Source organism: Ceratotherium simum, chromosome 27 (genome assembly GCF_057802395.1).
Source record: "Ceratotherium simum simum isolate JZ-2026a chromosome 27, ASM5780239v1, whole genome shotgun sequence".
Classification (NCBI taxonomy): domain Eukaryota; kingdom Metazoa; phylum Chordata; class Mammalia; order Perissodactyla; family Rhinocerotidae; genus Ceratotherium; species Ceratotherium simum.
This window is the reverse complement of record NC_141926.1, coordinates 29,123,367-29,136,332: the sequence shown is the minus strand read 5'-3', so window position 1 is coordinate 29,136,332 and position 12,966 is coordinate 29,123,367. Positions and strand designations below refer to the sequence as shown.

Below are 12,966 nucleotides of genomic sequence, written 5' to 3'. Positions count from 1 at the left end.
GTACACTGGGTCCACATTTATTAGGAGCCATCAATAATAGTATATGTGTATATATAAATATATAAAATACATAATATATAATTCATAACCAAATAGACTGTAAATTAAAGCAGACTGACATTATATCATTATAATTTTGCTTTAATTTACAGTCTGGTTATAAATTACATTTTACTGTGGCTACAGGTATAAGATCTGGCTAGTATCAACAGAACAATTATTATTTTAGAAGAATAAAATTGGGCAAAGAGTTGAGATCGTGTGAAAAAAGGATCACTCTTTAATTTTTTATAAAGCTAGGAAGTTTGCATTTTAGCCCCAGCTCAGCTACCAAGCAGTTTTATGACAGTGGCCAAGTAGCAAACTGTCTAAAACTCAGTTTTCTATCTGTTAAATGTACTCTTTATACTGATATCTAAGGTTCCTACCACTTAAAAACTCTGGTTTAAGCCTAGCTAATGTTGGACACCAAACAATAAAAACATTCGTTCATTCACTGAGCTTAGAAAAGTGTCATTCACATATTTCACGTTGTCCTCATGAATGACTTTCATTTCATAGCTTAAATTAACAGTCATAATAACATGCCAAATGTTTGTTTTCTCCATAGATTTAATGTACCTAGATCTCTCTGACTTTAACACGCAGTTTTCTTGGATGTTCAAAATAATTCGTTGATGTTGGTTAATAAGTATAATGTACCTAGATTCACAAAATGAATCCAACAAGAAATAGATTTCATAGCTTTAAAAATTCAACATCACAGTAGGTCAAGCACATGAGGAACAAGGATGGAGGCAACCTGAGGTGAGGAAGAACTCTAAGCATGTTTGTCCACACAAGCTTGTCTATGCTCTGAGGAAGGACAATTCAAGGCACAGTCACCCGAACTACTCTGACTGGAAAACAATGCTATAAACACAGTTCCTAGTTGGTTATAAAACACTGAATTCCTGTTCCTTCAACACCTAGAATGCTTTCAGAAGAGAAGCTGAGGCTAAACACTCACTACTCTGAGCACAGCACAAACTGAAACTGTAAACAGATGAGAAAAAACAAAGTGCGCGTGTTGAGGGTGCTGGTTGAGTATTCTTTATTCACTTGACCAACAAATATTTACTGAGCAGTTACTTTGCGCCAGGTACAGTGTTAAGCATTGTGGACACTTTGGTAAACAAAAAACACAGCTCTTGTCTGTAAAAAACAATCTCCCACTCCTTTAAAAAAGAGGAGGAAGAAGAATAACAAGGAAAGAAAACATCAATATCAATTTCCTCTATTGGGTACTCCCTCCTTTATCTCCCATTGTGAGTTGGCTGAATATTAAACTTATGCATGCCATGTATTTCTTTTAAAGGGTGAAAGATCCAGAATTTTCAAAATTTGTAAGCTAATTACAAAATTAAAAACTAAATTCAAAACTAGAAAGAGTTCAGAACATGTTTTATTTATTCTGGAAAATAAAATATTCTGATTCTCAGTTCTATGGTTTACTTTTCCTCTACATTTTCTCTTTTTTTTTTTTTTTTTTGTGAGGAGATCAGCCCTGTGCTAACATCCGCCAATCCTCCTCTTTTTTTGCTGAGGAAGACGGCCCTGGGCTAACATCTGTGCCCATCTTCCTCCACTTTATATGGGACGCCGCCACAGCATGGCTTGCCAAGCAGTGCGTCGGTGCGCGCCCGGGATCCGAACCAGCGAACCCCGGGCCGCCGCAGCGGAGCGCGCGCACTTAACCACTTGCGCCACCGGGCCGGCCCCATCCTCTACATTTTCTCAATTCACATTTTTCAATAAGGAAAAAAAAACTCCCACAAAACTAAGTGTATAAGAATACAGTACTAATAATTTTGATGGCTTATATTCAACTGAAAACATATTTAATAGTCTTAATTTTGCCATCGAGTTCAAAAGTTCTTTGAAAGCATCTTTTCCTTTTTAAGTAACAAGACTCCAAATAGTTAATTTTAATCAGTGTTTTATGTCATGATTTGGTATTTGTTATTTAACAAATGCTTGAACATGTTTCTCCATTCACCCATTTTCTATAAAAGTATCTAGGAGCAAGTCTAGACCAATGTCCACTGCCTCTGATTACACTGATCCTCTGTAGCCAGATGTCTTTACAACGTATAATTAGTATACACAGAACAATTATTCACACATTTAAATAGAACTAAATCTAAAAAATGTAAAGCTATATACTAATTTCAAGAATACAAAAGTAAACAATGGAAACCAACTTTAATTCCATGAGTAAGCTATTTTGCCTCCTCTCTCTTAAATCAAGTGCTCTGATTATAATCGAAGGATCAGGATGGGGACAGAGGAGGCAAAGGGCATTTGCAGTTCACATGTGGCAAGAGGCTTGGACAAGAGGAATTTCTCCTCTCCCCTCACAGCACAGATTTATACATAACCTAAAAAGTGCAGCTACAGCAACATTTCAAGAATGCCTGAAAATGGCAAGGGGTCAAATCCTAATCACAGATATTTCAATCATTTTGTGAAATATTAAAACATTTATTCAGTTCATACTAAGCAATCCTAAATTCTACACTTCAAGTCTCTATCTGAAAAACATTCACAGAAAAAAACAACTAGAAGAAATGTTGCAATTTCCTTTCCCACAAGAGAATCAAACAGTACAATGTTTATACAAATGAAACATAGAAAAATAAATAAAACATTTCTTAATTTCCTTAATATAGTTTAAGGTGGTATAGTGGCTACCTCTTTTGTTTTTTTTAATGAAAACCTCTTTCCTATTCTCTGCATCGCGTTATGTAGGACCTTTAACAATATAATGTACTGAAAAATAATTAAAAATCATTTCCTAAACTAATTAGGTCCATAACCACCTCCACGAATTCTCCCATTCATCTTGTGGTTAAAATCTCACAACATTAGCTTGAATTGCATCTCCGCCTGACACGTTTCAAGCAGTGAAGCAGATTAGTGCCTCAGAACACTTTACAGGCTTTCGTTATCAATCAGGTTAGTTCCCAGTGAGGCTTGCAGCAAAATTATCTTATTCGAATGAACTCTAAGGGACTGAAGTAAACAGAGCTGGAGCCCGCCGCTCTTCCCCACTTCCCATTCATTTATTTCCTTTTTCTTTACTTAGACTTATAGCACTTGCCATAGAAAGAGCGCATGTTAAATATTCCTGGAGTGTCACAATATGTAATACAATAAAACAGATTACAACCCTACCTTTCTTTCACAGCAGTGGTGCCAAGCACAGGTACACCGGAGCAATCAATTTGTTCTGCAGACAGTAAGGCTTTCGTGGAATACTAATGTACAATCTCTTTTCTTCCTCCTTTGCCTTGACTCCCCAATGCCCGGGTCCCGACCAATACAAGGAGGAGGGCGGTATGTCTTCTGCTGAGATAACCACAACTACTAATCAAGTCTACGTGTACAAGGGCACAGGATTAAAGCTCCACCAAGCTTGAGTCAGGGTTTGAGAGCAGCTAAACACATGCACAGCACGGTCAAAATTACACACACACACACACCCCCCCCCACACGTGCCATGAAAATACAGATGTGTCTACTTTGGTGAACTAATTCACACTTTACCACTGATAATTTTTTATCTCAGGGGCATAAAATTATCTCCTGTTGAACTGAGGGTTTAGATCCAATAGTACCCAACAACAATCATGTTTTTCCAGAAACAACAATCATGATCAGTATTCTCTGCATTAAACTGTTCACTGTTTTTAAAACAAGGCAGTTTTCTAAACTGGACTATTCAGTACGGTTTACGTGGACTTATTCTTTCAAGTATTAACACAGGGTTAATAGACTCAGCAAGGATTCTTAAGATTTTGCACTTAAAAAGGTGCTGCAACAGCTCAAGTACACTTCTTCAAGAAAAGCACGTGCATCACCAACAATGAAAAGATGTCTAAAGGTTTTCTCTTATCTTGAAGTTTTACATGAAGTATAATCCGAAGCTATTTTAAAAATATTTTCAAGCCTCAAAAATTATTTTAAAAACATCTTTAACACTTTATAATTATGGTAGCATGTTGGTATATTTATCTCAGGAATCCAGAGTTTTGAGGTTCCTTTCAATTAAGCATTTTCACTTGGCTTCTTTTTCTTTTATTCAAAATATGAAAAGGTATGCCTATCATTGAGAAGGGTGATGACAGAAGTTGTTAAATATTTTCTAACAACACGCATTACCTCATTTTAATTTGCCTGCCTTCCTTTTCACGTAACTCTTGAAAAGTCCTGACAGTCAAGGGGCTGCAAACTGAGCAATAATTAACAACAAAACACTCTAGATAATCGGAAAAACTTATGAGGAGGCTTCCTACACCAGCTCTATTTTCACGTCAACAACTGTTTTAACACTGCTAAATACATGTGGCTGCTTCTGCACTCTTCCTTTTTCTTAAAAAAAAATTCAGCTGGAACAATTAAGAAATGCTAGGGCCTTCAATGAAGTATTGCAGTAATGTTTAATCGATACTGATGCGTCTGTCCTTGACACGCTGACCATGTCATCAGGCTACTGTCATGTGATATCATGTCATCTCCCCACCTGGCTGGTGACCTTGTCCTCTAAATGACCTACAGCTTCCCTCAAGTAGCAGGAGGCCCCTCCCCGCTGTCTCAGCAAGGTCGAATGGGTCAGCGTGTCCTCATCTGTAATCCACCACCATTTGTCAGCAGGGAGGCTGGAGGAGGCAGGCTTGCTACAAGGGGAGAATGCCCAATTAGGCAGCTGTCACACAAAGCATAGGCTGCAAAATTATCCCCTGTCAAAAGAAAGAGCAGCTGCGGGTGCCAATTACAGCAACCTTTCAACCCTTTAGGTACTGGAAACAACACAGAAGTAAATGAAGAACAATTAGTGATAACAAATCGATGAATTAGGACAGTAAATTAGAAATTACTAGCAGGTGAGCGTGGGTCATACATGCCATAAGGGCACACCAGACTCCAGGCGAGGGCAGGGATGCACAGAATCACACTACCCATTTCCTTGCATATAGATTTCCCCTCCAGCATTTTCTTTTTGCAAACCTAAAATCTTTTAAAATAGCCATAACCTAAAAGTGGATATACCTTTTTACTTTTCATGGAGGACTCAAATACATTGCTTCCGGAAAGGAGGAAAATCCTTCAGAATAATACGTCTAGTTAATTCTAAATTGTTCTTCTTATACGATCCATCAAGTTATCCCCTCAAAGTTAAACGTGACCCACAAAATCCAAAATATCAGTTCAAACAATCACACTTAAAATATTACCCATCTTCATAAAGGACTTGCCCTGATTCTACTTTAGTCACACTTACAGGGAACCATCTCTTTAAGAAAGTAACCGGGATGAATTCTGAGAAAACTAGTATGTTAATATCATAATGTTGAAGTTAAATTTCTCTATACTATGTAATTTAGTGTATAAAGAAATAACTCCAATGTATGCTTCTACATATGATATATACAAGAAAATATCAACTATAAAATTACTCTCTCAGATTATTCTGCTTTAATCCTGCAGAGGTGATATACATTAAGTCTCAAGCATAGAAAGCCAATTCACTTGGACTCTATCCAACTAATGTCTGGTAGGGAGCCCTCGCAGGCAACAAAGGAGGGACAAGATGGGGAAACAAGCCCCACAAAGGAGAGGGAATCCAATATGGCTACTAAGCGTTTATGGACATGGCTTCATTGTTTCTTCAAAAAAGTGATGTATGTTCAGAAACAACTTTCTTAAAGTCCATTTTAAACTAAAATTATTTTTTTTTCCTTAGAACAAAGCATGTGTCTTCCTAAACCAATCCTTTGAAAGTTGAAAAACCTGCCTGATCAGTGCTAGAATTTCTAAAGCAGCAGGGGTCATCGCCCCACTAGAATCCTAAATCACAAATGGGTAAAGGTGAGAAAGCAGTGAGGCAACAAAGAAGCACTTTATTCATCCCCCTGACACATTACAACTAGATCACAATTGCCACAGGGAAAAGTTCATAATTCCTAGTCCCTGCGTCAAGCCAGTAGATAAAATTTCCAGGAGATAAATGTTATGGGGAGAAAACTTCTCCATTAAAAGTTTATCTGAGAATTTGATTTATAAATTATGTTTCACCCTTTAAAAAAATGGGCATTTACAAATTTTCTTAAGTTTAGAATGCAACCTTCTAAAGTGAGACAAGGAATTCAAGGAAAGAAATGGCAAGTAGATAGGAATGAAGGAGTTAATGCCCTTAGAATTCAGCTTCCATCATACATGGGTGACTATCTCTTTAAATAATTTAAATCCTCTCCATCAACTACAAAGCTGTTTTGAAGCCATTTAGCTTTGTTCTTTACATGTGTTCTAATTAAGAAATGACCTTGTCATCACACATACAAGAAATCCAGGATTATTTCCTACAGCAAAAATTCACAGAGCCCCCCAAAAAAGAAAAAGGGGGGAAAAAGACTTCTTCCTCAGTTCCTCACTAAAGGAAGTTGTTGGTTGGCTGAACGCTGAAGCAGTTTCACTGCATAATTTTTTTTGTTGTTGAATGTCACAGGGCGGGTTAGTGTGACCTTGAGCTGCATCAGCAGCACAGCAAGGGTCGAGATGCCTGCAGGCGTCCTTGTACTGGATTTGCAAGACAAAAACCTTCAAACTGGCTGAAGGACATCTTAAATCTCTTCAAAGGTTTTCCGAACTAATCTGGGCTGCTCTTAGCAGGATCTGTGCCAGTGTGAGAAGCAAAATTAAAAACAAGGTCTTTGACAGGATGTTGTCTCCTCTTAACCCTTCCCAAGCAGAATGGAACAAATCACAAGCGTTCTGGAGAGATGGTTTACCTAGAAGCATTCTTTCATAACAAATTATGTAAGCAGCAGTCACAAAGGATGGGGCCACTATTAGTCCTCAAAACTAAACCCTCCCATTGCACTTACTAAAGAATTCGGGTCAATTTTTTTCTTGACCATATTTTAGCGTAGTGAATGTAAATTTAAAGCTCTATTTATCTTCTAGATTTGTAGCACAGTGATAGATTAGAACTAAGGAAGTATTTCCATCAACATTCATTTCTAGAATTTTCTTTTTCTTTTTTTTTTAAAGCATAAGCTTTTAGATAAAGTCACCAACTTCATGGATATTACATATAGCTTACTAAAATTACAATAGGTGAAGAAAATTACACCATATGTTTACTAAATTCCTTATTCCTAACATGATGGATACACTGTTAAGAGGAGGAAAAAATCAGAATAGTGCAAGTGAACATAAGTAAAGCAAGATAAAGCCATCTCAGTCTTGTTATAGGAAATCAGCATGACGTTTTGTCACTGTGTTGTAGTATTTTCAGTGCATGGGTCAAAAGAGAAGGTATTAATGCCGGCAGAGAGTGTGTGTGTTCCCTGGCAATGCTCTCAAAGTTTAATTTAGTAGCTATAGCTCTCAAAAAATGGTCTATGGGAACAAACGGCTGTAATACATAAAATGCAATACCCTAAAATCAGTGTATCTCCACCTACAACATGTTGGTTTGTCATCATCAGACACAAGGTATGTCACGAGTGGTCGTAAAGAGCATTTAGTGTAAGATATAGAATTTATTAAGGTCCAATAGGTTGCAAATTATGCCCTGTGAAAAAAATAGACTAAGTAACTGTAAGATTATGCTGAGTAACAACCACACGTTCACTCCCTTGAATTCAGATATGGCTTCCTGAATGGGGCAGGAGAGGGTAAAGTAATCCCTAGTAAGTAGATAACACACACACACAGGAGTGAACAGTACATGTGAATTTCTTCTTTAGTGACTGTGCATAAGGAGACGAGTATATACTGTGCTAAATGCTATGGCTAAAGTCTGTAAAAAGTGCTCTAGGAACAGAGAGTGGGCAGTAACTAGGTTTTCAGTTCACATGTGTATGTGCCTTAGGTGGTGGTCGGTGATGGTGAAAAAAATGAGGGAGAGCTGGCCAGGGATAAGAGAATGGTAGCCATTCTAGGTCACAGAAATAGCACTCAAAAGCAGGGAAGAGCTGAGTGTGATACAGGAAGGGGGTGGTCCACTGTGATCGCAGATTAGGCTGGAAATGCAATGGGGACCAAGGACTTTGAATCAAGGCCATGCCAAGGAGCTGGCCTTTATCTGGTGGGCAGTGGAAGGTTTACAGGCAATGGTGTGATTAAATTGCATGTTAAAAAACAAGAAGAAAAACAGAAGCTGTAGGATTGTTGATGGCTTGTGGGGGAGAAGAAACTGAGACGAATTAGTGCAGAGAAGAAAACATGGTCAAAATAAGGCAGGGGCAGAGGAACTGAAGAAAAACACAACTCTGAAAAACAATGAAGGCTGGGTTTGAATATTTAGAAATTAATTTGTATAACATAAATAGTGCTATAAAATAGGGTATTTTAATAGCAAATTCATTAAATCAAAAAATGATAAAAATAATTACTGTATCTCAAGCCAAAGTTTGTAAAACACCATATTGACATGATTTGTACAAAGTCTGAAGAAAACTAAGAACCCCTGGAGAGGTATTTAACAAAGAGAATCAGATTCTGTTGGGGATCTGAACTCTATACATTTCAAATAACAATGTTCATTAAGTATCAGGTAAGGATTTTGCTTAGTGAGGCAGCAACATGTACCTTTTCAGAACAGTGTGAGGGCATATTTTCCTTGGCTATAAGAGAGAGATGTCTAGGTTCAACCATGATGTGGTTGCTGGAGCTGTGAGTTTTATCAACACTAATGAGAATAAAATTAACTCAGCAAACATTTATTGAGTTTCTACTATGTTTTAGACACAGAATTAAAAAACAAGTCCCCAACAGTCTATCAGCTTCACGCCTCTAGTGTATCACTTATAATGGTAAGTCCCTAAACTACAGTCCACACCATGACACCATCACACAATAAAAAGACTGAGTAAAAAGAACCCTGAGCTGTCAGTGATTTAAGTCTGCACGAGCAGCCATCTTGGTATTCCCATGCAGCTGACAGGTACACAATGCAATTCCAGAACTCTCTGGGAAGACCCAGTCCCCATGTAATTTGAAGAGAGTTGTCAAATACTCTAGAGACTGACTGTCCTGCTAAGACTTCAGAAAGAATTTAACAGAATATCAGCCAAGGTAAGAGGGCAGGGAGTGAAAAGAACAGGAGTCACTAGGGCCAAGTAACTATCTGCCAGAGAGCAGACTGTGCTTTTAGAAAAAGAGAGCCAGCATCAGGGATCGGGTTGTGGTAAGTGGAGGGGAAGGTCAAACAAAGGAGAGAAGAAGCAAACATTCTGAAGAGAAGACTTCTCACTCCCCCTAAGAAGAAATATACTTTACTCTGTTATCACTAAGAAAATGACCAAACCTCCAAACCCTCTGGAGTAAAAAGAATCATCACAGGAGAAGTACTTGGAGGTTCACAAGTCATGAACAGGGCTAGCACTTGAAAGCCAGGGTACTGACAGGGCACAACTAGGAATGACCTTACCAAGTATCCACAAATAAAATGACTTCTCCTTGAGTAAGCATCTCTGTCTTATAGCTGCCAAGCCAACACCGGTAATAGGTTCCAGCACATTCTATGTCTAGACATTAATAGAAGGGTGGGTAATATGATAAGCCTTGCAGATATTAAAAAAAAACAAACAATTTACTAATCCACAAAGTTAGGTTATAACATTATTGAAATAAAAATACAGAATATTTTGTTGGCAATTAGACAAGTAAATTCCTGTAAAGCAGCAATTCTCCAAGTGTGGTCCAGGGACCCCAAAGGTCCCCATGATCCATTCAGGAGGCAGATGAAGTCAAGACTACTTTTATAATATCAAACTGTTATCTGCTTTTTTGTCTCTCTCTCTCATGAGTGTACAATGGGGTTGTCCAGAGGCTACATGATAGGCGCCACTGCACTGGTGGCTAATGAGATGCATCCTATATATTCTTGTGTTTTAAAATTTTCTCAGTTTAAATTTCTAATATGGCAAATATTGGTTGATATGACCCTCATAAACAAAACTCTCTTATTTTTAATAAAATAATTTGAGTATAAAGGGGTCCTGAGACCAAAAAGTTTGAGAACTGCTGCTGATCCACTAAAATAGAGAGTCAAGAAGTGCAAACTTGGTTCTGATTTTCAAACAAAATCTCTACTTTCTAATTTTTCAAGAATTCACACTATAGCTATGCCAGATAAATACTGTTCTCTATGCAGAAACGTCTCCAAGACCCAGGTGGGGAAAGAAAAAAATGACCTTTTTAAAAACATTAGTAGACTGAAGGAGATACGAAATATCTCCCATCTTTGCACATCACTACTATTCTGAACTTACCATACAAGAAGTAACAAATCCACATATATTTATAAAGAAGCTGTTATGTGTTGAGAGCTGATGATGGAAGGACAGCTAAGTGACAAACCAGCCCTTAGTGGGCTCACAATCCTGTCAGGAAAAATATAATCAGCACCATAGTGAGAAACTACTAAGAAAAGGCATGAACTACATGGAAGAAGCATGGAAGGGCAGATTCTTGGGAAGAAGAAGGTGAAAAGGCAGGAGACACTGTTCTTAGTAAAGGCACTCCACAGAGGTGGCCTGTGAATCGACTCCAGCAATAATCAAGGCTTTGCCAATTGGAAAAGCAGCTAAAATACATCCTTTAGGCGGTGGCAGGAGTATCAGCCCCAGTAGGGAAGAATTTGACAAAGTAATTTGATGTCTGTTGAATTTAGACAAATGAAAGATTTGGATTTATAATTTCTTAATTTCCAATCTGTCATAGATATAAGCTTTTTAAAAGTACAACGAAAGTAATTTATTTAAAAAACGAAGTGAAAACAATCAAAAACTGGTCCTTCGCCACAGGTATTTTTTTGGTGGGGGGTGAGGAAGATTAGCCCTGAGCTAACATCTGTTACCAATCTACCTCTATTTACGTATGGGATGCTGCCACAGCAGGGCTTGATGAGCGGTGTGTAGGTCCACACCCAGGATCCGAACCCTCGAACCCTCGAACCCTGGGCCATGGAAGCAGAGCAGGCAAACTAAACCACCACGCCACCGGGCGGCCCCCACCACAGCTATTTTGAGAAGCTCAGAGAACAAGCCGCAAGATGGCGGTAGGAGTGGCTAGAGCAGAAGATAAAAGCTCAAGCTAGAAGTTGGCACAGGTTGTACTACCAACTATTTTCTAAAGTAGATGCAAAAAAGAGAATAAACGAGGTCTGAAAATGACTAGTATATGTCTAATCCAGAATGGGGAAATTCTAGTTATCTAAATAAACTGCATAATAAGCTCTACTGTTAGAATCACACTAATTTCAGACGTGCAAACCATGTGCCACGTGGCTGAAAGGCAAATGTAGCAGAGAAATCACGGAGCATATCAGGTTCACCACAGTTAATTTAAGTGAAAAAGACCAGAGTTTGTGTAAGAGAAAGTGAATTGACACTTTGATCAACACGTTAATTATTTCCTTTGAAACCTTTCATGGGAAAGAAAACAACGGAGTTGACATGGAGGGTTGGTATAGTGGGGAATTTTCCTCCCAAAATGATGTTAGTTGTATCAATTAAGGTATTAAGTAAAAGACAAGGAAAATCAATTCTTTAAAGACACTAAATTCAGAAAAATGTTAATTATATTAATGTTTCCAATTTTAACAGTGATTAGGACTGATTAAGAAAGGCCTATTACTTTTCCACCATCTTGATGCTATTGGGATCGCTGAATTATTTTGCTCAGAGAAGTAACACAAGCAAATTGGAGTTTTAGGAAGATCTCACGGCTGTGAGAGACGGGGACAAGGACAGAAGTAAGGAGGCCTAGCAACACAGGCGCTCCAGGTGAGGAATGAAGTCTGAAGTGACACAAGCAAATTGGAGTTTTAGGAAGATCTCACGGCTGTGCGAGACGGGGACAAGGACAGAAGTAAGGAGGCCTAGCAACACAGGCACTCCAGGTGAGGAATGAAGTCTGAACGAGATGCTGGCGTGGGAAGGGGGACTGAGGAATAGGTGGAGCAGTGTTGGAAACTACCAAGGCTTCATTTGAGCTCAGCATCCCAATTTTCCTGCCAGGCTGTTCATGAAGTCACTGAGATGGCCAAGTTAGTTTACTGCAGTTAATCCCAACTAAATGACTCACCCAGATTCTGGATTGATCTTGGTTTCACAGTACCGTGTTCTCACTGAAAACTTTGTGTAGAAGTTCAAACACGTTTTCAAAGTGTTATTTCTTAAATTAAAAACATTACTTTGAGAAGTGTTTTTTAAAGTCTGGGGAAGGCATTCCATGTAGACAATTAGCCTCACTTTACCAACCTGGCAACCCAGTCTGTTAGAACCAGCTGAATCACTGGCCACTTTTCTCTCTTCACACAGATACTTCTGTATCTGATATAAAAGTTCTAGCACTCAAGACATATGTTGAAATAATCATCAATTTAATTGAACTAGAAAAAAAATGTACAATGAAGAACTCTTCCCAATGAGAAATCATGAGATATAACAATAAAAATTCCATTTAGTGAGAAAATCAGTACATTCAAGCGTTTAAGCTAAATTGATTTATGGTCAATTATCTAATTCTACCTGAGATATTCAGTGTTTTTTGTATTATCAATATTTATCAAAATTAGATAATAAATGTTACACTCCGAGATAGAGCACGGAAAGCTTTTGGAGTCCTATGAAATACGATAAAGAGTGCTTTTATTTTGTTAGTTATATGGGATGACTACTTCTTTCAAAAGGGGGAGCTAACAAGTGAGCAAGGGAAATCTGGCCTCAGACACCAAGGAGCTTTATAAACACTTCATGCTTTATGTGGTTTGCTATATTCATTTCATCAAATTCTTTTCCTTTATTTTCTAATCACCCTCTTCGGCCATTTAGAAGGACATTACTATACTTAAAAACACAGCGTCACTGTTTTTGGAGTATAGCTGTATGACAGACAAACTCCAGGAAAACC

At 38.1% G+C, this 12,966-nt stretch overlaps 1 protein-coding gene across 3 annotated transcripts in view; it reads right to left on the bottom strand.

The window, feature by feature from the left end:
- NRIP1 (nuclear receptor interacting protein 1) overlaps window positions 1–12,966 on the bottom strand; it is an 89,613-nt gene that overhangs the window by 30,578 nt on the left and 46,069 nt on the right. Inside the window, exon 1 of one of the 3 annotated variants that reach the window (XM_004440734.3) lies at window positions 3,217–3,852. The exons of the other annotated variants lie outside the window; for them this stretch is intronic. The gene's annotated coding sequence lies outside the window, so the exon portion shown is untranslated. Of the gene's footprint in view, window positions 1–3,216; window positions 3,853–12,966 lie in introns of those variants that run through there. 3 annotated transcript variants of the gene reach the window in all.